The sequence below is a fragment of the Phaenicophaeus curvirostris genome, chromosome Z, assembly GCF_032191515.1.
Source record: "Phaenicophaeus curvirostris isolate KB17595 chromosome Z, BPBGC_Pcur_1.0, whole genome shotgun sequence".
NCBI classification, from domain to species: Eukaryota; Metazoa; Chordata; class Aves; order Cuculiformes; family Cuculidae; genus Phaenicophaeus; species Phaenicophaeus curvirostris.
The window spans coordinates 73,878,918-73,901,875 of record NC_091431.1 but is presented as its reverse complement, the minus strand read 5'-3'; the positions used below and the strand labels follow the sequence as shown (position 1 = coordinate 73,901,875).

Genomic DNA, 22,958 nt, shown 5'->3' with positions numbered 1-22,958 from the left:
TTTAGTATGGATTATTATTATTACCCTATTACCAGTCTGAAGAGTACTAATAATTGAGCTTTACAGGGTCCCCAGCAGCAGTTCTCCCTGAGTCAGTAGCCTGTTTTGGTGGGTGGCTGTCCTGGTGAGATGGTGGAGCAGAGGTGGGTGGGAGAGCTGTGAGCTGCAGGGTCTGGTTTTGGAGATCCTGGCAGCTTGAAATCCCCTTTTCTGGAGTGTTAGGGAGGATTTAGTGCCATATCTGTATTTGTGAGGGGGGAAGTATTACATCAAATAATACTCCCTCCATGTGGGACCAATCTGTGGCCAGGAGGAGCTAGTGACAGCCAGGTTAGCCCTGAGGCTGTACCCACCGTCTAGGAGCCCAAGAACGAAGTGGCTCTGGGCCAGGCAGTCACCAAGATGTAATATTTTCCAACAAGCTGATTTGAGCGCTCTTTGCCTTTGCATTTGTGGGTGAATCATCCTGGCAGGAGCTGGGAGCAAGTGAGTGATCTCCAGAGGCACTGGGATGGCAGTAGCGCAGGTTGCTGGAAGCCCTGGGCTGGGTGGCAGTCGTGGGGCAGCCTCCTCATTCTTGTTCTGTCTGGGCACGTCCTCATGGCCAAAGCTGGGGCTGAGATTAGGGGGGCTGAGGCAGAGCAGCCAGCTGGAGACTTTGCTCCCATTCCCAACTGTGGCATCTTCTTCCTGGGACTTGGGGGAATCATAGAGTGGTTTGAGTTGGAAGGGACCTGTAAAGGTCCCATATAATCCAATCCCCCTGCAGTGAACAGGAACATCTTTGACCACATGAGGATGCTCAGAGCCCCATCCAACCTGACCTGGAATATTTCCAGGGATGGGGCATCCACCACCTCTCTGGGCAACCTGAGCCAGTGTTTTACCACCCTCAGTGTAAAAAATGTCTTCTTTGTCTCTATTCCGAATCCCTTAGTTTAAAGCGATTATCACTTGTTCTACTACTACAGGCTCTGCCAAAAAGTCTGTCACCATCTTTCTTTTAAGCCCTCTTTAGGTGCTGAAAGGATGCTATAAGGTCTCCCTGGAGCCTTCTCTTCTCCAGGCTGAAAACTCCAGCTCTCCCAGCCTGTCCTCACAGGAGAGGGGTTCCACCTCTTGGATCATTTTTGTGAAACTCCTCTGAGCCCGCTCCAACAGGTCCTAGCAGCAGGGCCTGGAGATCCTTCTCCATAGCGTAGTGGGGAGACGCACATATCATCTTCAGCATCTCTGTCACCCCAAAAAAGGCACCACAAGGAAGTTTTGGGGTGCCAAATTTGGACTACCACCCATGCAAGAGTCTGGCAGAGCCTCCATCACTCCTGAGTGAGGCAGGGTGCTTTGTTTCCTTGGTTGGAACCAGGTCAGCTTCTTGGCCGAGCATCTCTCAGCACTGCACTCCCGTCTCTTCCCGCTCCTGTCTCTAAAGATCGGGGTTGCCAAGGTCTTCCCGTTGCTATAGTGAGATTAGATAGGGCAGAGCGCTGCATTCCCTCTGCTGAGGGGAGAAAACACTCTCATCCTTTCCCTGGGCTTTACCAACGAGCTTTTTTTCTTCCACCAGCAGCTACTAATTGCACCTGAAAGGCACACTATGTATTTCACCAAAATTAATATTTCATAGCCTTTAAAAAAAAATTAATTATCAAGGCATTTTCTCCTGGAATCAACTTAAGAGACTCTCCGGTTGGAACGAGTTTGCAGCGCTAACTGTGAAGTTAAAATATTTATCTTCATAAACACGTCACTCGAGCCATACTCTTCCTCACAGGGTAATTAGCAAGAAGCACGTTAGTCCAATCAGCAGGTGCCTGGGAGACACAGATTTGCCTTTTGCTTCTGGGCGTGGTGAGGAGATGATTTATTAAACGAATTTGAGCGCTGTGAGTCTGGCCAGACCTCTGAGTCAAACCGCTGTAGGAAAAAAAAAACCCACCAGCCGGAGCATTTGCAGGCAGAAGATGGGGCACAGTCGTTTCGATACAGCTGACTGTTTGCTGATGTGGAGGTGTCCTCCCCAAAAACTCCCGAGGACGTACAGCGACTGACCCAGGGACCGTCAAGTTGCAGGAGGTAGTTTTTTATTTTCATTTTCATAGGTTCTGTTTTAATTTTCTTAGTTTTTATTTTCATTTTCTTGGTGCACCTGGGGACTTGGGTTGGTTTATATAAGAATTCGGGTGAGATTCCCCTAATACAGGAGCACACAGTTTGGGGGATGGCTCATGGTCCCTCCCTTCTGTCTCCTTTTTTTGGTTTAAAATGTTATTTTTGAGGTTGTAAAGTTTAACCCTCTATAGCCTGGTATTAAACATGCCGCAGAGAAAGATCTGTGCGATCTGCTCTGTGTTTATGTGCGATAAAAGGTTTAGGTGATGCTATAGTTTTTGGACTCAAGGCTGTGTTTTGTGCATGTTGGGTGCTGGTACCCCGGGACGAGGAGTGGGATGAAAGATATGGATCTTCTGGACACAGTGTGTTTCCTACTGCTCACAACTTTTTGGGGGTCAGGCAGAGATACTCACGTCTGTAAACCTCTCCAGTCTTGAGACTGGTAAAGAATGTGCAAGGGAAGATCTGGTGGTGGACCCAGAGCCTTAGGAGAAGGTCCTCAGATGGTGGCACAGGCAGTCCAGTGGGTTTGTCACTGGGTTCGTCTGAAATCCCTTCTGCTACTGGGGCCCCCATCAATTGTTTTTCCAAACCACATGAACAATGACACATGGCAGAGTCTTGCACCCCAGTCATTGTGTGGAGCTCACTGTTTTCTGTAGCTTGATTAAGCTGGAGTGAGATTTGGAGAAGTGGTGTCTACAGGAAAGCTGGGGAGGGGCTCTTTGTCTGGGTATGTAGTGATAGGACAAAGGGGGACGATTTGAAGCTGAAAAAGAGGATATTTAGATTACATATTCAGAAGAAATTCTTTACTGTGAGGGTGTGGAGGCCCTGGCCAAGGTTGCCCAGGGAAGTGGTGGCTGCCCCATCCCTGGAGGTGCTCAAGGCCACGTTGGATGGGGCTTGGAGCAACCTGATCCAGTGGGAGGTGTCCCTGCCCACAGCAGCGAGTTGGAACTGGGTGGGCTTTGAGATCCCTTCCAACCCAAACCATTCTGTGACCCTATATCTGCCAAGTTTCACAGGCTCAGAGCAGAGAAGTGGAAAATGCAAGTGATGCTGGCTTAGTGGCCTGGGATGGGTCAGGTTTCTCATCCTCTCAGCAGATAGATGTATTCTTAGCAAGGATTGAGATACGTTATTCTTCCTCTCCCACAGCAAACTCAATTTTGAGTGATTTTTTTTGAAAACAGATCTCCTGAGCAGCATTTCAAGCTCTCTGTGTAAGGAGAACTGTTGTCAGAGATCCAATTTTCTGTAGGAAACCACTGCTTAGAGAGATTTTTGATGGGTCCCAATTTGTGCTGCTGTTGACACTTGCCTGCTGCCTGCTGTTATCTCCTCAACTTGCTGTCTGCTGAACTTCCCTCACATGTCCTGAGGCTTAGAGCTGGAGGGGGTTGTCAGAAGCCCTTAGTTTACTTGCAGGACTGTGGCAAATGCTGCTTGGTGTTGATCACCTGGTCTGCTGTGCCTGAGCAAATTCAAATCTTGATGTTCTCCTTGCTCCCACCACTGCTTTTCACTCATGATCAAGCTGGGAAGCACCGTAAGGCCCATGTATTGTGTTCGCACATTTTCTGTGAGCTCTGTCATGACTTAATCTGATCATCGCTCAGCGGTGATGGCTAAATGGCACGGAGTGTGCTCAGCGCTAATCACTTGCAGGAGATGTATTCAAAGGTTACATCCTGGTGGTAAATGTCATGCCCTGTGCCGCTCAATCAGGGCTGATATTTACATGATTGTGCTCTCCTGTGCCAGGTAGGTGCTGTTTGCAGAGTCCTTTTCCTAGGAAAACCCAGATATTTTGGTGGCAGCAGGATCTAACCCCCATTTCTGGGAAGTTTTGTCGGCTTCTTCCCTACCCTTGTCCGGCAGATGGTTCCTGCTGCTGCTTGGGTTGCAACTACAACTATCCTTGGTTTACAGCAGTGGGAACCTTTTAAAGCAGCAGCAGCACGGTGTGGCCAGGAGAGCAAAAGATGATATGGTGGTATTGTGGTTGATGCCCCAGGTAGGCAGGAGGACAGTGGATCTGTCTAGGAGGGTGGTTTCTGGTCCATCTCCTGCATCTTTCTGATATAAAATGGAGAGGGGACTCTCCTGTGTGTTCTCCCTGCCTGGCTCCTGTGCCAGTGGAGGAGCTCGGTGGAGAGGTCATTGTGCATGTGGATGGGTCCAGGGAGAGCCTTGGCCCTGGTGTCAAACCCACTCATGGGCATCCAGGAGAGGAAATCGCTTTCCTGAAAGCCACAGTGCCTGAAGGGCATGATTTCCCACAGTGCTGTGCATTTGTTATGGGTTTCAGGGAAAACAACTTTTCAAGGTTATGTAAAACTTGGTGTGAGATGCTCTCGGGGGTTTCCAGGCATGTGCAAATCTTATTGGAGTATTTAGTGGAAGGACCAGTGCCTCAGGAATGTAGGGATCAGAGTGGGCTGGGAAATAACATGCAAGGGAATATAAAGAGAAAAGGGGATAAAAGCAGCTTCCCAGAAGCAAGGAGGGTCACATCTGGGGTGAAGGCTAGCTCTCATGTCTGGAGGTGGCATACTGGAGGCTGGATAATAGTATCCAAGATGATTGGATGAGGCTTTGAGCAACCTGATGCAGTGAAAAGTGACCCTACCCATGGCAGGGGGGTTGGACTTGGATGGGCTTTAAGGTTCCTTCCAACCCAAACCATTCTGTGATTCTATGATGAAGAGGACATCACTGATGGACCAGCAGTGAGAATGGGAAGGGAAGAAGCAGCAACAGGCTGCAAGGCAGCAATTGCATGGAGGGCTCTCGAACTGCTGCGGAGATGTGGAGACCTTTGAGTGTGGTACGTGTCATACCTGGAGCACTTAGTTGTGCTTACAGCTCAATGTGCTGCTTTTTTGTCATATTATATGACAGGCGTGGGATGTGTGAGCAAGATGCTTGGCCCTAAGCCATGTTGAGAGGCAACAGTCGCCTGGTCCACCAGCACATGGGTACCAGACACAGTGAAATCATCTATGTGTTGCTCCTGTATGGGGAATATTGAAAAGAGCTGGGGATGTGGTGGGAAGGCAGGGATAGAGGGGAAGATACACCCCCAACTGCTTTTGGGATCATAAGGGCCACGTGGAGCTCTTCTTAGTTGCTTGAGTGTCTGATTCTTTGGCATTGTGGCTGGTCCTGGTGGCTGTGGTGCTCGTCTCCAGCTTCCCCGGTGATGCCAGAAGACATGAATTATGTATAGCCACTAGAACTCTCATCCTGTTGCTTCTGATTATCAAGAAATTATGCATTACTGGATCAGGCTGTGCAGCCAGTGATGTCTGTGGGGCTTTGATGCCCCAAGCAGAATTTGGTCAATGATGCATTACCAAATGCAGGTGCTTGGCAACAGCCTGACCTCAGCCCTGGAGCTCCTGGTTATCCAAAGCCTGGATTTCACTGGGAATTTGCAGTCCCCAAGACTTGCCTCAAATAGTTTGCATATTCTGTTTTCAGTCCTCCAAAGCTTTGGACAAGGAATGTGTTTCGGGTGCTGTTTCCCGTGACTCAGAGGATAACTGGTAGTTGGCTGTGCTCACCTGCTTTGTTTGCTAAAAATGAATGGAGAACAGTTCAGGGGTTTGTTTCCTGCAATGACAACTTCTATTTCAGTTGAGTTCACCTCTGATTATGGGCTGTCAAACCTCAGAAATTCCTAACTGCCTGTCCACTCTCTAATTTTTATTTTATTTTATTTTTAAATAGAAAAGGAATATAGCCCTCTTTTAGTGGAAAGCCAGAAATATTCATAAAAGCAGGTGGATTTTTTGAGGACTCCTCATGTACAGCAAGCAGGTGAAGATGTTTGCCCGGGTAGCGATGCAAGTGTGGTGAGCAGCCCAGTTTTTTGGTAGTGGACATTAAGAACCGAGGAGCCCTATCATGGGCGCATGAAAACATTTACTTACAGCTTCACAGACCTTCCTTGGGTCAATTGCTGTGCTTTGTTATAAGGGGAATGTCATGAAGAGGAGGCTGAGGGGAGACCTCATTGCTCTCTACAACTACGTGAAAGGAGGTTGTGGAGAGGAGGGAGCTGGCGTCTTCTCCCAAGTGACAGAGGACAGGACAAGAGGCAATGACTTCAAGCTCTGCCAGGGGAGGTTCAGGCTTGACATCAGGAAAAAATATTTCACAGGAAGGGTCACTGGGCACTGGCAGAGGCTGCCCAGGGAGGGGGTTGAGTCACCTTCCCTGGAGGTGTTTAAGGCACAGGTGGACGAGATGCTGAGGAACATGGCTTAGTGTTTGATAGGAATGGTTGGACTCGATCCAATGAGTCCTTTCCAACCTAGTGATTCTATGTTTCTATGACTCTGTGATTTAAGACTCACCAAATTCTAATTATGGTCTTAATTTCAAGGTTATTGCCCATTTTATAGTACCCAAGTAGCAAGACAGAACCTGGTGGTGAAAGTGTTGGAGTTGGTTTGAGATTACATCTAGGCATTAGAAGGAAATCCTTTACAATGAGGATGGTGAGGCACTGGAACAGGTTGCCTGTGGAAGTTGTAGATGCCCTGTCCCTGGAAGTGTTCAAGGCCAGGTTGGATGGATCTCTAAGGAGACTGATCCAGTGGGAAGCATCCCTGCCTGAGGCAGAGGGGGTAGAATTAGATGATCTTTAATGTCCCTTCCAACTCAAACCATTCTATGATTCTATGATATCCACTTAGGGCTGTGGAGACCAGCACTCGGATTAGTAGAAGGCAGTTTGATGCCAGCGCAAGCCCAGGTGAAGATGATTGCACGACATGGTAACAGACAGGGATATGGTGTTAGTTCAGGTCTGCAGAGGCAGTACTGCACTGCAGGGATGAAATAATGTATTGTCGGCATTAACCTGATGTGGTTACAAAGCAACATCGCTGTGGCTCTCTGGAGGCAGGATCGTGTGGTGACGTCTGATGCAGGACTGCCCCAAAGCATGCAGCCATGGCCAGCAAGGTGACTGCCCTTCCAGCTCCCCGTGAGTGCACACACAAGGACATGTGCACATATTTTTACTCTGTGTTGGACCGTTACCCCAGAGCAAAGACTGTTGTTCATCCCTCTGCCACATGCTGGAGCTTGCTGAGATCAGCTTGGCTTTTTTGGTGACTGAAGGCAAGAAGTTGTTGCATTCCCCATCCCTTCTACTTGAGGATGACCCATCCACGTCTGGGAAGAGCTCCAGTGATGGGCTTGGGGCCAGCCCTGGGTTCCTTTTTGATGCTCTGCCCTGTCCCCAGCATGGGAACCCCAACAATAATTGGAAGTGTGATCCCTGTTGCTCCACACACAATATTTGCATTGATTAGTTTGCACAAGAGGTTGTGCATCTTGATGCTTTTTTGCATTGGTCTCAATGCTGCCTGATGACTGTTAACCCTTCTCCATGTTTTCTTCTGGCAGAAGAGTGGCCTATGAGGATACAAGGTAAGGAAAGTCAAGGAAGTCAGGGGTGCAAGGAAAGGTGCAGAAGAGAGGCCTGAATACAGTGATCTTTGAAGAGATGGCTTGAGGCTGGGCTTTCTTCTGGTAGCTAGGTTGCTCTGGGGTCAGCGGACACACAGGGGTGAGGAATTGTGGCAGCAAAGAAAAGGGGAAGTCAAGGAGGGAGAAGGAGGTGGTGAGTGGTGAGTGAAGGGCAAGAGAAGGCAGCTGCAGAGCAGGCAGGGAGGGGCAGAGTGCTTAGAATCATAGAATCATAGAATCACGAGGTGGGAAAAGACCCACCGGATCATCGAGTCCAACCATTCCCATCAGTTATTAAACCATGTCCCTCAGCACCTCGTCCACCCATGCCTTAAACCCCTCCAAGGAAGGTGACTCAACCCCCTCCCTGGGCAGCCTCGGACAGTGCCCAATGACCCTTTCCGTGAAAAATTTTTTCTTAATGTTCAGTGTAAACCTCCCCTGGCGGAGCTTGAGGCCATTCCCTCTCATCCTGTCCCCTGTCACTGGGGAGAAGAGGCCAGCTCCCTCTTCTCCACAACCTCCTTTCAGGTAGTTGGAGAGAGCAATGAGGTCTCCCCTCAGCCTCCTCTTCTCCAGGCTAAACACCCCCAGCTCTCTCAGCCGTTCCTCATAAGGCCTGTTGTCCAGCCCCCTCACCAGCTTTGTTGCTCTTCTCTGGACTCGCTCCAGAGCCTCAACATCCTTCTTGTGGTGAGGGGAACATTTATGATCAAGAGGGTATGGAGACCTGGGCACTGCTGCCCTGGCATCTGTGCATGGTTTACTCAAGCCCTGCAACGGCAAAAGCTGCTGCTTCAGGGAAATGTCCCAACACTTCCATGGACTAGAAATAAGGAAGAAATTCTTTATGCAGTGGTGAAACACTGGCACAGGTTGCCCAGACAGGTGGTGGATGCCCCATCCCTGGAAACATCCTTCTGGGCCCAGGCAGTGGTCAGTTCTTCTCTGAAACTGGGATTCCTGCTGATCTCCACACTTGCTGCAGAACAGGTCTCTACCCACAGGTCTTCTTGAAGGAGAAAGTAAAGTGAGGACAAGAAGCAAAGAGCTGATGGTGAGGACTGGAATTCATCCCAAGAGGTGGAGTAGCTCCTGAGGGACACCCTGTGTGTTCCTCTGGCTCTGCCACTGCCTGCCTGGGTGAGCACAGCAGATCACTACAGGTTTTTTGTTTCCGCTGTCTTGTCTGTGGAACATCTCTTTGATTTTCCAGGACAGGGATTGTCTTTTGATGTTGCAAGTAAAACATTAGTAGCTCATCTAGCAGGATAATTTGCCCTCTTGGCTAGGTCTTTTGACCCCTCTGTAATAGGGGCAGTGGATTGTAATGATACAACATTCAGCTGATGTCCAAAGCCAGGAGGCTGCAAGTTCTTGTGGTTCTAAAGATCTTCCACCTCCTTAAGGAGGGAGGCATCAGAAGGTCTGTAGTGAAATGACCCCAATTTGCACTAAATATCCAGACTCTTAGATTGCTGCCTCTTAAAGCTTGCACAAAATACAGAATAACAGATAGCTTGGATTTTCATCTTTCTTCTCAAAAACAAGGGACCCTGAAGTTTGTTATTTTAACCTTTGCAAACTTTATAGAAAGCAGTGGTGAATTTGCATTGGTGGGATAATCAGCTGGGAAGAAAGAGGTCAGACAAAGAGGTTTGGGTCAGTAAAAAAGAGATGGGGAGCCTTAGACTGCTGGTCATCCAGTTACCCTCATCTGTAGCCAAGGAGTGTTTGTCCCACGAGAATATGGTAGCACCATCCTGTATAATCTGGCTGGTAGTAGATGGGAATGGTTCCAGAAAGATAGGGCATGGAGCATGGACTGGGCAGCACAAGGGAGGAGCACACAGCTCCATCGCATCTGCTGGGAGGCTTGAGCTGAATTATGTGTTGGTGTTAATTTCTGCTAATGAGAAAAAAGCAAGGCTTGAGATCCAGCTGCTTGATGAGTGGGCTGATGTTTCAGAGCAGAACGGGCTGGGATTAATGCAAAGTAGTTCAGATCTGAGAGGGAGAGTGATTTTATTCTCCCTTTTAAAACCTCTGTGGCATCTTCGCAATTCATTTCTTAGTGTCTTGCATGTGAGTTCTGCTCAAACTCAATGCGTGACCTTGACTGAGTCACTCTAGACCTGCATACATGAACTCGATTTGGATGAATACCCAAATAAAGGCTGGAATCCCAGTGGACCCAGGTCTCAGATAGGAAGCCCATGAGTTAGTCCTGTGTAGGATGACCCATGCAGATAGGTTTAAGCATGTTTGTGTGCTAATTGAATTCTCATGCTCTTTTTCCCACTTCATGGAGCAGAGATGCTACCTTTTCCCCAAGCTCTGGGAGGTGTACGAGGCACTTGGAAGAGTGGGGCTATGACAGCGTGGAGCTTCCTGGAAAAAATATACTGGAATTCGCCATCTATGCTTTTTGACAGTGATTAATACAGTCAATTGATGTCCATGTACTAGATATCACAGACCACTGAGGGTCTATCTGCAGCTCCCTCTAAAGCTCTGGCTCTTTGTTCGTCTGTAGGTGGACGTGGCTGCTCCACAGCATTGATGGCTGAGGAGGTGAGCATGGTCCTGCAATTCAGTCACACAGAGCCACTTAAATGCATTTAAACTCATATCAGGGCAGGTTTTCTGTTGCAGAGGGGAAAACCAGCATGGCCAGTCAGTGCTCTGGCAGTGGGATCCAGAGAAGCCCTTGCTCTTCCCTTGCTCTCCTTGCTCTGCCGGGTGATGTCTGCAGGCAGGCAGGCTGTGCTGCTGGAAACATCTTCCCCTTCAATTCTTCTCAGGCTTGTGCTCGAAGGGCTGTGGCAGCTTTTTTCAGGCTCAGAGCCGTGTCTGGCACTTGCTGGAAGAAGCCAATACCCAGGTGTTGACTCCCTCCCTGGTCATCTGAGGGTTGGTGTGCAAAGCCTCTGCCTGGGCTCTGATGCAGCAAAGTGGCTGCCAGCTTTTTGCTGGCATTTCAGAGCCTCAAATCCCCAGGAGATCATATGAGCAAGTTGCTCTTGCTGTATTTTTTCCTTTCAGTCAAAAGCCCTTCTCCTTTCCCCATCAAAATCTTCTTCTGCTCTCCATTTCCTCCACCGAAATCCTGTTTCCTTCTTCCCACCAGGATTCCCTCCCTGCCAAGGAAATGCAAGCTGCATATGCTTGAGATATAAAATACGATCAAAGGTCTGGGCATCTCTTTTTCAAAATGCCTGTAGTACCTGTGAAGGTTTCTCCAAATAGCTACTGCCTGCAAATATTGGCCCAGAGGAGGCTGGCGTCTCAGAGAAGGGTTTTTGCAGGAGGTAACTGCATATTTGGGGTTCAGAATATCATTAAATGCAGACTGTGTGCCTCCCCTCCTGTGGAAGGGTTTTCCAAGCACTATTCCCATCTCCACACAGCTGGGGTTTATCCCAGGTTAGGATGGAATAGTCTGGAGGAGTCCCACCTCCTGGTACTGCTGGAGTAAATCATCCTCACCAGGCAGCATCCCTAATTTTGCTCTCATTTACAAGGATTCAGCTGTGATCAGTGCTGCTGAGAATGTTGCCCATGCATGGTAATGGAGGAGTAGTCAAGGTTTTAAATCACTTATTCTGAGCGTAATTCTCAGGCTGTTCTGAGTCACATCAAGAACTGCAAAACAAGGCATCTAGGCTCCATCCTTCACATTGGTGGCTGATGACATCGTCGCGGTGAGTCGTGATGTAGAGTAAATCCAGCCCTGTGTGCCATGCCCTGGCTTTGGACATTCAGCCTGGGAGAAATTAGGTGCACAGCACCCTGTCTGGCAGGGAAAAGAAATGCAAGGGGGAAAAACGAGAGCCTAAGGGTGATTTGCAGTATGTCTCAGGGGTGTGTTGCAGGTCTGTGGTGCAATGTAAAACACACAGGCAAGAAAAGCCACCTGGCAGTCAGAGGAGATGCTTTGGGACATTGCTTTGAAGGTTGTGGTTTAGGAGGCAGTGTCTACAAAGACATGTTGCTGTTAGGGACTGCAGGTATATTACTCTCAGAGAAGAAAGGAGCAGGATGCAGTTATGCTCTCTCTTCCATTCACCCATGCGAGCTGATCTGTGCACAGAGGCAGAAAGGCTCATGAGGGTCTTGTACCCTTTAAACCTGTGCTTGCTTAAAGTTTTAGCTGCACAAGTGCGAAATGAGATGGGGAAAGCAGGAGGAGAAGTTAAGGGGACAGATGGGGCAGTGAAACCTCAGTGACATTGCGACAAGCTGTTAAAATCAGTGTTTTCCTTGGTTTTGGCTGGAATTGTACAGTGAGGAGGGTAAAGGGGATTGGGTTTGAATGGCTTACTTGGTGCTGCACCTTCAGTGATCAAGATTTGCCAGAGTGGATTATGTGTTCATCTAAAGGCTGATCCACAGCAAATAACACTGAGTGAGCTACTGCCCACTGATTTCCCATGTGGATACTTTTGGTCTGGGAATGAAATGGCCTCCAGGATAACTTGGGACTTCAGACTGCAGCCAGCCATGTCACGGGCACCCTGCTGTCCCCTGGATAGGTTAATGTGGAGTATGCAGTACATGCCCAAATGATAGTTTTGTGCCTTCTTCAGCTCACTCCTTTGTAAGACACCACATCCAACCCTGAAACCATTCCCAGCAGGATGCAGAACCATTGCTTTTGTTGTGTGTGGAGATGGAGTCAGTCCCCAGGTCTTCTCTCTCCCTTCTCCATGTTCATTTGCTTATCTTCCTTATGGCTAATGTCAATCCTTAGACCTTGCTGGGTCAAGCTGTGCACCTTCAAACAGACCTTCCATCTGAGAGACGTCTTTTCGCTTAGGGAAGAGAGTAGGGCTGTATCCAGAGCACCATAACACTAAGACTTTTGTCATCTAGCTGTGGACTAGGAGATCATTTCTCAGGAAAAGCTACATCTTTTCATCCAGCAATTACGAGTGGCAAACTATGACACTGCCACCTCCCAAGGGTCCCCAGGAATGGTCTCAAATCTGCAAACCTCTGCCTGGACATTCAAGTCCTGGATCTAGCTTTCAGCTGGGGAGTCCTGAGCTTAGGCAGGTATGAGTCCTACATGATGTGAGCCTTACCAAGGTGATCGGCTATTCAGACAAACACCTAGCCAGCACTACTGATGCCTCACCAGTAGAAGCAGCCTCCTAGGAGTAGTATGAGGTCTCTGGAGAGGAAACCTCCCATCTCTTTCTGAAGTCAGCAGGCTGGGAGAGATTAGGTTAATGTCTTGTTATTGCTCGCCTGCTTGGGAGACCAGGCTGCTTTACTTTATTTTATTTTGATATTAAAGACATCCTTTAAAGAAGTGTCAGCTCATAGGTTGTCACTTCTATGATTAAAAAAAATTGGAGCTGTTCGTCTGGGGTCTGTTTAAGAGCAGCAAGGAAGAAACTGCTTTAGATTAATAAGTGAGGGATTAATTAATTTTCATTATTTGCATAATAGTGTCCTCTAATTAATAGGTAATGGGCAGCCTCTGTATTAATGTAGGATTGGGGTCTCCAGTGATGCCATCAGAGGAGGGTTTTATTGCTGTGAAGCGCACATTTGCCTAATATTTCTAGTAAATTTAGTAACCAGGAGAGCCAAAGGACATCTGTGACATCCTGTGCTGTGCCTGGGGTGGCAGGGTCTTTCAGGGGCAACCTGCATCTTTCCAAATGCATCAGACCTCAAATACAGCCAGTCTATTGCTGGTCTACTGTCAGCAGAGGCCAGCCAAGAAGCTGCCCTTATGTTTTAATCTGTCTTTAGTAGCTTGCAAAGTGTTTGCTTGTATCGTGGCCATGGTTTTCCCCATCTTTTTTGCCCTTAAAAGCCAATCATGCTGCCATTTTCCATGTCCATTCTTCAACTGGCAGATCCCTGGAGCTGTTCAAGACCAGGTTGGTTGGAGCTTTGAGCAACCTGATCCAGTGAGAGGTGTCCCTGCCCATGGCAGGGGGTGGAACTGGATGGGCTTTGAGGTCACTTCCAATCCAAACCACTCAATGATTCTATGATTCTGTGATTATATATCTTACTGCTGTTCTAGAGGCATACAAATGGTGCTTGTCTCAGATATACACTGGAGGCAGGAGTGTGTCTCTGTTTCTCTTTCCTTTGTGATGCTTTAGTTAATGCCAGTGTTTCTGATAAAAGTGGAATGCAATTGTATCGGATGACTTGAGATACAGAGTTTGGCATGAAGCAGAGAAAATCGAATGTTAAATTTTGGGGTGGAGAGGAGGTAGAAGATGGGAGGCCAGGCTCTTTGCTGGACATAGGTCCTGGCAGTAGCCAGGACTCCTGGCACAGTGAGCCAGGTGCTGTACAAGGAGCAAAGTGCAGTCAGCATCCTGAAGAGCTTACCTTGTGAGATGAGACAGGCACATGGATGCACATGGAGAATAAAGCTGGAAAAGCAATGGGACACTGATCCAAGGTAACTGTTTCTTGGTTTTCTTCTTCATCAAAGCACCCTAGGTCTGTGTCACCTTAGTCTTTATGGCTCTTTAGCCCGTTATCAGTCTAGTGATTAAAGCACTCTTCTCTACACAATAATGTGCAGTCTGTATTCACAGAATCATAGAATCACCAGGTTGGAAGAGACCCACTGGATCATCGAGTCCAACCATTCCTATCAAACACTAAACCATGTCCCTCAGCACCTCGTCCACCTGTGCCTTAAACCCCTCCAGGGAAGGTGACTCAACCACCTCCCTGGGCAGCCTGTTCCAGTGCCCAATGACCCACTGCAATAATTCTGCTGCCTTCAGAGAGATGGCTTGGATGTGGCTTTGGCTCAATGTTGGGATTTGCACCCACTTGTACTAGCGGTGAACTGGGACCTTAGAGCTTCTTTATTTTTCTTTCAGTTTATTCACTCCCTCTCCTCAAAGAAAAGCTTCAGACATCTACCCTGGCAGTTTTTCCTTTCATTTTCCACTGAACCCCTGTGAGATACCACATTCTATGAGTGATGGTTATAGGCTCTGGCAGAGGAGATGCATCCTTCTGACAGACAGCAGGTAATTTGGAAATAAATGACAAAAGAAAAGGGTTGTGGAAGTTGAAAATGTCCATTTTTTGTTGCACGTGCGGTTGCGAACAATCTTTCTTCACCAATGGCAGCTCTTCAAAGAGGAAGCACAATTTGGCTAAAATGGCTTGAATGAGGTAATAAAATTATCCTCCCATGCAAGGTCCCATTATTCACAAAGCTCATTTGTTTGGATGCAAATTACTGGAGACCTTATGCTGTGACAGTGGGGAAAAGAGAGCATTTTCATGAGTCTTCCACAATTTAGCCGCTGAGTGGATTAATACTAATGTAACAGCCAAATACCCTATTAGAGCCCATTTGTACTCTTATTATACTCTGGGGTCTGTCGCTCTTTGGATGTAATCTTGAACAGAGCTCATCACATACTGCTTACAAGAAAGTACATTTATATAATACCTTAAATCTCAAAATCTGTATCCAGGAACCCCATTCCCAAAGCCTGGAGCTGTTCCTTGCCATTACTCCTTTGGGTAAGTTGCTGCTCATGCACGGGGTGTTTCCACTCACCTGGAATGACAGGGAACTTCTATGTGAGCAAATTAGTTACCAAAATTACTAGCTGTGTCAATCAACAAGGCTAGGAATCATTCTTGCAGAAAAGAGTCAAGGAACCTTTAATGCATCTTGCCTAGAAGAGTGCATGTGCAGCAAGTCTTGAAGATACTGTCTTAGTTCATTGGTCTAGTACTAACACACACTGGCATGCTCAAGAGTATTTCCTTTACTCTCATGGTTTTCAGCTGGAAGATTCTTGTTGAAGAACAGCCCAGATCTGACTTTATACCAAAAAGTTTTCAGTTTGGGAGTCTAGAGCAAATGAGCAGCCTCCTTAGGAGTATTCCCAGGAGCTGTGTGTTTCTCATGAGGTTGCTTCTGAATTGTTTTTGTTGGTCGTAGTTCAGCAGGTGAAGAGGTAACTTCATTTAATAAGGAATTTTGGCTGAGCTTCAGTAATCGGAAGTTAAAAATCCGCATAAGGGCATGGAATAAATACAGAAATATGTGCAGAGCAGGGAAAAGGCTGAATGTGAAGAGGCTTGTTCTTGTGTCCCTAGCCTCAAAAAGGCAAGAGGTAAAGGGGTCCAGAGAAAGGACAACAGGAAAGAAAAGTGAAATATAGATCTACATTTTTTTCCTGTTGCATAAATTCTTTTTTTCTGCAGCTGTCTCATAAAAGCAGTGTTTTGTCTTCTTCTGTATTTCATACCTCCCACGACTGTGCTGGGATACCTGCTTTTATATGTTGGACAATGGCAATGCAGTTGGCATTGAGCCGAAGCCTGAGCTGTTCTGCACGTCATGTGGATTCAAGTTCAAATAAATAGTTTGACTCACTCAAGGAGTGAATCAAAAGAAGGAACTTGAGCCTCCAGCCTACAAGCGCCGTGCTGTGCAAGCAAGGCGTAGAAACATGTAAGTTATTCTTTAGTGTGCAGTTCAATGCAGAGCTCATGCTGGAGGAGAGTCAGTATTTCAGACCTCCCGTAGCCCTGTTCAGGATCTTGATGGAGGGTGCAACGATATTTTGGGTTAGACCCTTTAGAAATCCAGGAGAGTGGAAGTTTGTTGTCCATCCTAGGCATGTTGGTTGTCTGTCCTGCTCTCAGATTTGTCTTTGGGGCTCAGTGCTTTCAGTCTGAGCAAATTACAGCATTAAGAAGTAAAACCAGGAAAAATAACCCCTAATTCCACTCCCACCGCCAATGCCCCTCTCCCCCGAATTATCACAGCAAAATGAGTTGCTAATGGTAGGGGACCCTATATTCAGATTTCTTGCCATGAGAATAAGTTGGTATCTTGCTGATGTTGCTTGGAGACGGGTTCTCCTGGCCTGGAGAAGAAGAGGCTGAGGGAAGACCTCTTTGCTCTCTCCAACTACCTGAAAGGAGGTTGTGGAGAGGAGGGAGCTGGGCTCTTCTCCCAAGTGACAGGGGAGAGGACGAGAGGGAATGGCCTCAAGCTCTGCCAGGGGAGGTTCAGGCTGGACATTAGGAAAAAAATTTTCACAGAAAGGGTCATTGGGCACTGGCAGAGGCTGCCCAGGGAGGGGGTTGAGTCACCTTCCCTGGAGGTGTTTAAGGGATGGGTGGATGAGGTGCTGAGGGACATGGCTTAGTGATTGATAGGAATGGTTGGACTCGATGATCCAGTAGGGTCTTTTCCAACTTGGTTATGCTATGATTCTATGATCCGAGGTGGCTTCGAATGATTGAGCGTGAGGCCCTCTAGAAACATGGCTGTGGGCAACTCTACCATGTCAGACAGTCCAAGTTCCTCGTGAGTATTGCAGCTGGCCTGGGGGCTCTACTGAGTCCCACCACCAGCCTAATGGAAAGCAAGCATGGGTGTGACCCCGCTCATGTCCCAGAACCCTTCACCGAGGCCTTTGGTTGATGGATGTGCTGTTCTGCATGAGTACTACTTGTCTGAAGACAGGTTGTCAGACAATACCCTTGGTTGTCATTGCCAGCTGGCTTTGTCATGCCTCCAAAGCCTTGCAAATCACTCATGGCTTGACATGGTCGTCTGTGTATGTGAGGAGAAATCTACTGAGAAATTGTTTTTATTATATGTTAGTGCTAGCAAGTAAATAATGTCCCTCTGTCTTGTGCATGGGGAGATGGTTTTCTCCTGTGCCTTCAAACGGGGTGATTAATAACAACCATTAATCCCCGTGAATGACAGCAGTGTATTAAGAGCGAAGCACACATTTAAATAATTTGAGAGGCTGTTGTCAGGTCATAGGCTAACCCATTCTCTTCATATATAATATTTTCATAAGGTGTAAATATTTCTAGACTCGAGATGTTGGCTGTAGATCAAGTTTTGAGAATGTACAAAGGAGGATCATGTACAAGGGCATCACAGGGTCTCAGCATCACAGTCTGGATCAAAACTGAACTGAACTTTCAGTGTAAATTAATTCAAAAGTTGAATTTCAGAAAGCCTGGACTCTTCATAAGCTTAAGTTGAATTTGGCAACAGGATACGTTCAAAATCCCCAGGGGGAATTAATTTATTTTTAATGTCCAGGCATTTCATTTGAAATGTCAAAATGAAATCTGTCATTTTTGGAAATGCCAAAACATTTCTTTTTGACATCTTCTAAGTGAAGCTTTTCAACTTTTTGTTTTGAAATGGCAGTTTTCAGTTAGAAGAAGGAAAGGTTAAACAAGACTTGGAAGTGAACAAAGGCATTTTGTTTCAATTCAAACAAAACATGGAGGTGTGGCAAACTCTTATTTTTTTTTTTTAATGTCACTGAACCCCATTCCCTTCCCTCCAGATCTGTTTCTCATTGACCCAAGCCACTTTCGTCCTACTTTTAGCACAAATAGGAAATGTCCCAGGTTTTAAAGAAATTGATTATTCACCCTCTTCGCACTCCTGGAGGGCCCTGGTGTGGAAATGGTGAAAACTGCAGATAGAAAACCCGTATGGGAATATGTGGAACAGCTCCTTAACATCTGATGATGCTAAATATGGGATTTCATAGTGGGGCTGTAAGGATGCCCACAGTGCCCAGTGTTGCATCCTAGACCATGCTGGCCATCCTGGGCTTCATGGTCAAGCAGGCAAGGCCACACATATCCTAGCAAAAGCTACTGCAGAACCACTGTGGAACTGGAGGAGGTGATAATGCACCTTTAGGAGGTGGCAGTACAGCTCATAGAGCTTTGTCTGAGCTGTGCCCACTAAGCCAGAGAGAGGTGGTAGAAGCCTTATCCCTGGAAACATTCAAGGTTAGGCTGGACAGGTCTCTAAGCAGCCTGATCAAGTTGAAGATGTCCCTGCTTACTGCCAGGAGTATGGACTAGATGGCTGTTAAAGGTCCCTTCTGACCCAAACCATTCTATAATTCTAAGCTTTCTTTCTACCTGCTTAAAAGCAAACTTTGTGATTTTTTTTACAGGTTGATACTCCTGTTTATGGACAGTAGGCTCAATGGGTGGCTTGGTGATGCAAGACCCATTTTCCTTTGGCAGGGCTCGTTATCTGCTGGTAACCTGCTGGTTACCACCCATCTGGTCCTGGAGCGTGGCTCTGCTCACACTGGTGACTGCAGCAAGCCATTTGTCTTGATGTATCCTCTTTGCAGGCAATAACATGTTTTCTTTCCTTAGTGGTTTGGGGAGAAGATGCATCATGCTGCCTGCTGGAGCCCAAGGAGGAGCATCATCAAAGTGAGGGATGCAAGAAGCTTAATTGATCTTCGAGGATCAGCCCCCAGCTCGTTCCTGTCTTCAGCTCCTTTCTACTGTAGTCATTCCCCTCAGTTACAGTAATCAGTAAGAAGAAACTCCGATTTTCCATCTGAGTGAGCTCCTACTAATTTTTTCTGCTTTCTGGAGGAAAGTGTGCAGTATTCAGTGGGAAGGAAACAGATGAAATAAAACACAGCAACAACAACAACAAAAATCAGGGTTATCCCTAAATTAATCTGAAAATGCTGTTGAATTTTCAAACTAGGGCATGAAATCCTTTGCACTCTTTCTTCCCCTTCCTTAGCCATCCTTTGGGCATCTGGAAGGGGGCTGCAGTTCCCTGTCATGTTATTGGTTGCTCCAGGGAGGCAGAGAGCAGCCTGTGCTTGCTGCAATACCAAAGGGCTATTTGCAAGGGCAGCATCCTCAAACAAAGGAGCCGAGGATATTGGAGGGAAAGGGTGGACACATTAACTTCCTTTATCCTAATTAACAGTCAAAGTTTCCAAAATGCATCCCAAAAGCAAGTCAGAGGAGATTAGGGTGGAGGGAGGAGTGAGCAATCCCACTGGAGTCGCAGGAGAATCCCGATGCCCACTGGCGACTTGCACCTGTCAACGTCGTGACATGTGAGATGGAGGTCGCAAACCTCAGGAGGAACATATTGCACAGCGTGGGTCTAGTAGCTGTCATCCAGAGCTGAGGTTTGGGAATATCCATGTGCAGGGTGATGGCAGCATCCCCACAGCTTTTGTTTCTTTAATTGCTAACAGCAAGGCGTTGCCGTTTGCTGGAGGAAAGGGGGGAATACTCAAGTTTATATTTTCTCTTCTCCCATTACTTTTACCTGACTTGCTTCTATCTTTGCTGCTGAGCTGTGAAGGATTTTTGTGCTTTCAAAATAGACTTAACTAGTACCGAGGCAGGATATATATTTTTTTAAAGAGCTCATTTAACAGCAAGACGATGAGAGGGAAATGTTATCAAACATTTGCTTGGTTCTGCCTACATGTTGATAAAGCAGGGCTTTCAGATGGTTGGCCATATGTAGGGAAACACATGTTCTGTTACTCATAGCGGAATCAACAGTGTCTGGAAAAGGCGACTTGTAGCTCTCTTTGCTGCAGGGTGCAAGACAAAATTCATATTAGGTGATGAAGAGATTTCTGTGACAGCAACAAACTTTGTATGAGGTCTAAAAGTGATGTGGGAAGCTTTTGGCATAGAAATATGCCTGCTCCTCATGGTTGTTCTTCTTTTGCTTTAGCAAACATGCTTAACTGTCACACTGGGGTCAACGGGTTGTTTTGTGCTGGTACTTTCTGGATTAGAGTTTGAGTGGTTGCTGGTGGAGATGCCTCCACTTTGTGCAATGGGAACAAATTTCACAGAATCATAGAATGGTTTGGGTTTAAAGGCCATCTGATCCAACACCCCTGCAGTGGGGGATATCTACATCTCAATCAAGCTGCTCAGAGCCTCATCCAAGCTGAGTGATATCCCAATATTTCCATCCATCACCTCTCTGGGCAACCGGTGCCAGTGTTGCACCAGCCTCAGCATAAAAAAATACTTCCTTTGGTGTAGTCTGAATCTAGCCTCTCCTAGTTTAAAACCATTACGCCTTGTCCTAACCCAGCAGACCCTACTAAAAAGTCTTTCCTTCGTTCTTATAGGAACCTTTCAAGTACTGAAAGGCCACTATAAGGTCTCCCTGGAGCCTTCTCGTCTCCAGGCTGAACAACCCCAACTCTTTCTGCCCATCCTCACAGTAGAAATGGGGTCTCACAGCAGAAGGACAGAACTGCCTCCCTAGACCTGCTGGCAACATCTCCCCAAATATCATCTGGGGAGAAGCATCCTTCTACACACTCATGAGTAGGCACGAAGCACCTGTAGGCACTAGGATCTCCCATCCATCAGCTTTGGCACTGAGTCATGTCTTTGGGGTCGTCGGAGCTTTCCCTTGCAACTTGCATCTCAATTTTGCTTCTGAAAACACAGCAGTATCTATACCGAAGGAGTGCTAGCTGCAAAAATCCATGAATCTGTTTAGGGTGCCTGTGACTATTTTTCATGATATAGTGCAAATGGGGTGTGCCTGCCTGGTGGTACAAAGCAAAGTGGGAAATGCTACTAAATGTTGATTATTTCTTCATGTGGGCACAATGGGGTTTCAGAGGTCTTGAAAGAAGGGTGTTTTCTGATAATGGAAATGGCTGTGCTCAAAGGAGGTGATCTGATGCATCGGCCTGGGTACAGCCAGTGGCAAGACTGAGGCTCAACCCTTCTCCCCTTGTTTATAGGATGCTTCTATTATCTTTTGAGGTGGAAGGTGCCCCAGAAATGTAAACCACCAATGAGCCGTACTCCTTTTAATGTAAAATTGTACTAATAAATACTATCCTGCTGATCCCCTCATCCCTCAGGGTCACAAAGCACTCCATAAATTGCACTCCAGCCATTTGCATTCCAGCTGTTGTGAGTACTGAGATATGGCTGTGTGTGGGAATAGAAGAAATACTATCACTGGGGCCATTGGTTATGTTACCCACAGGTTAATGCAAGTGGTTCGTATTTCCCTTCACTCCCCCTTACCCCACTCTCTGATTCGTGTTGATTTGGAGGCTGAGTTCAGCCTGCAGCAGCAGCTTATGGCTTTGTTTTTGTTGAATCCTTATAATACCAGCCAGTGTAGTGGCCATCCACATCCCACCAGTGGGGGCAAAGTTGTTGACCTGGTCTTTGCTCATGAAAGGCTTGATGAAGTCCTGGGTGTTTACCTATCCTACAAATCAGACAGGGTTGTATTTTTCACCTCCTTGCTTCGCTGCCCTTTCCCATGGATATAAAACCAGTGCCTGGCCCAATGCGATCTTCAGATTTCTGTTTGGCAGGCTGTGCTCACCTCCCTCCTTGTCTTGGGTCTTCACTGATGGAGGAGAGGTCTCAGCCATCACTAAATTATGTTTCTCTTCTGTCAGCCACACTTCCTTCTCATCTAGCATCTTTTCAAAAGATGAGTGTTTCGGAAGGAGGGGCGAGTGTGTGTGACATCTGATATTTCTCCATGGGGACCTCTCCAGGACATCTTCTAGCTGCCTGATTGCCCTTGCCTCCTTGTCCTCACACATTTGGTGAAGGAAAGAACATAAACCAGTAGGTCAGATGCTGTTCTGGCCCACATACAGCAGCCTGATTTCTTCAAAAGACAATGATTTTGTAATTTCATTAGACCCTTTCATAGTACTGAACCATCAACATTTTAGAATCACAGCATGGTTTGGGTTGGAAAGGATTCTTAAAGGTCCATCCAGTTCTATGCTCCTGCAATCATAGAATCATAAAATCATCAGGATGGAAAAGACCTCTTGGATCATTGAGTCCAAACTTTCCTATCTGCCAATAAGCCATGTCCCTGAGCACCTCGTCTACCTGTTTTTTAAACACCTCCAGGGGTCGTAACTCAACCACCTCCCTGGGCAGCCTCTGCCAGTGACCAATGACCCTTTCTGTGAAAAATTTTTTCCTGATGTCAAGCCTGAACCTCCCCTGGTGGAGCTTGAGGCCATTCCCTCTCATCCTGTCCCCTGTCCCTTGGGAGAAGAGCCCAGCTCCCTCCTCTCCACCACCTCCTTTCAGGTAGTTGTAGAGAGCAATGAGGTCTCCCCTCAGCCTCCTCTTCTCCAGGCTAAACACCCCCAGCTCTCTCAGCCGCTCCTCATAAGGCCTGTTCTCCAGCCCCCTCACCAGCTTTGTTGCTCTTCTCTGGACTCGCTCCAGAGCCTCAACATCCTTCTTGTGGTGAGGGGCCCAGAACTGAACACAGGATTCGAGGAGCGGTCTCACCAGGGCCGAGTACAATAAGCAGGGACATCAGGTTGCTGAGAGCACCGTTCAGCTTGACCTTGTAAGTTTCCAGGAATAGGGTATTTACCACCTCTGTGGGATTTGTTTTTTTATTTTATTTTTTTAAGTCCTTTGAAAGCAAAGGTCTTAAAGATGTAGTTGAGGTTCAGCTGCAGATTGTCCTCCACACTCTTGTTTGTTGGAGCACATCCAGGAGCAATATCCAAATTGTCCAGATTCAG

At 47.1% G+C, this 22,958-nt stretch overlaps 1 protein-coding gene across 1 annotated transcript in view; it reads left to right on the top strand.

The window, feature by feature from the left end:
• Positions 1–1,932: 1,932 nt before the first annotated feature.
• ZBTB7C (zinc finger and BTB domain containing 7C) overlaps positions 1,933–22,958 on the top strand; it is a 143,190-nt gene continuing 122,164 nt past the window's right edge. The window contains exon 1 of the mRNA XM_069880991.1: positions 1,933–2,076. The gene's annotated coding sequence lies outside the window, so the exon portion shown is untranslated. The remainder of the gene's footprint in view (positions 2,077–22,958) is intronic.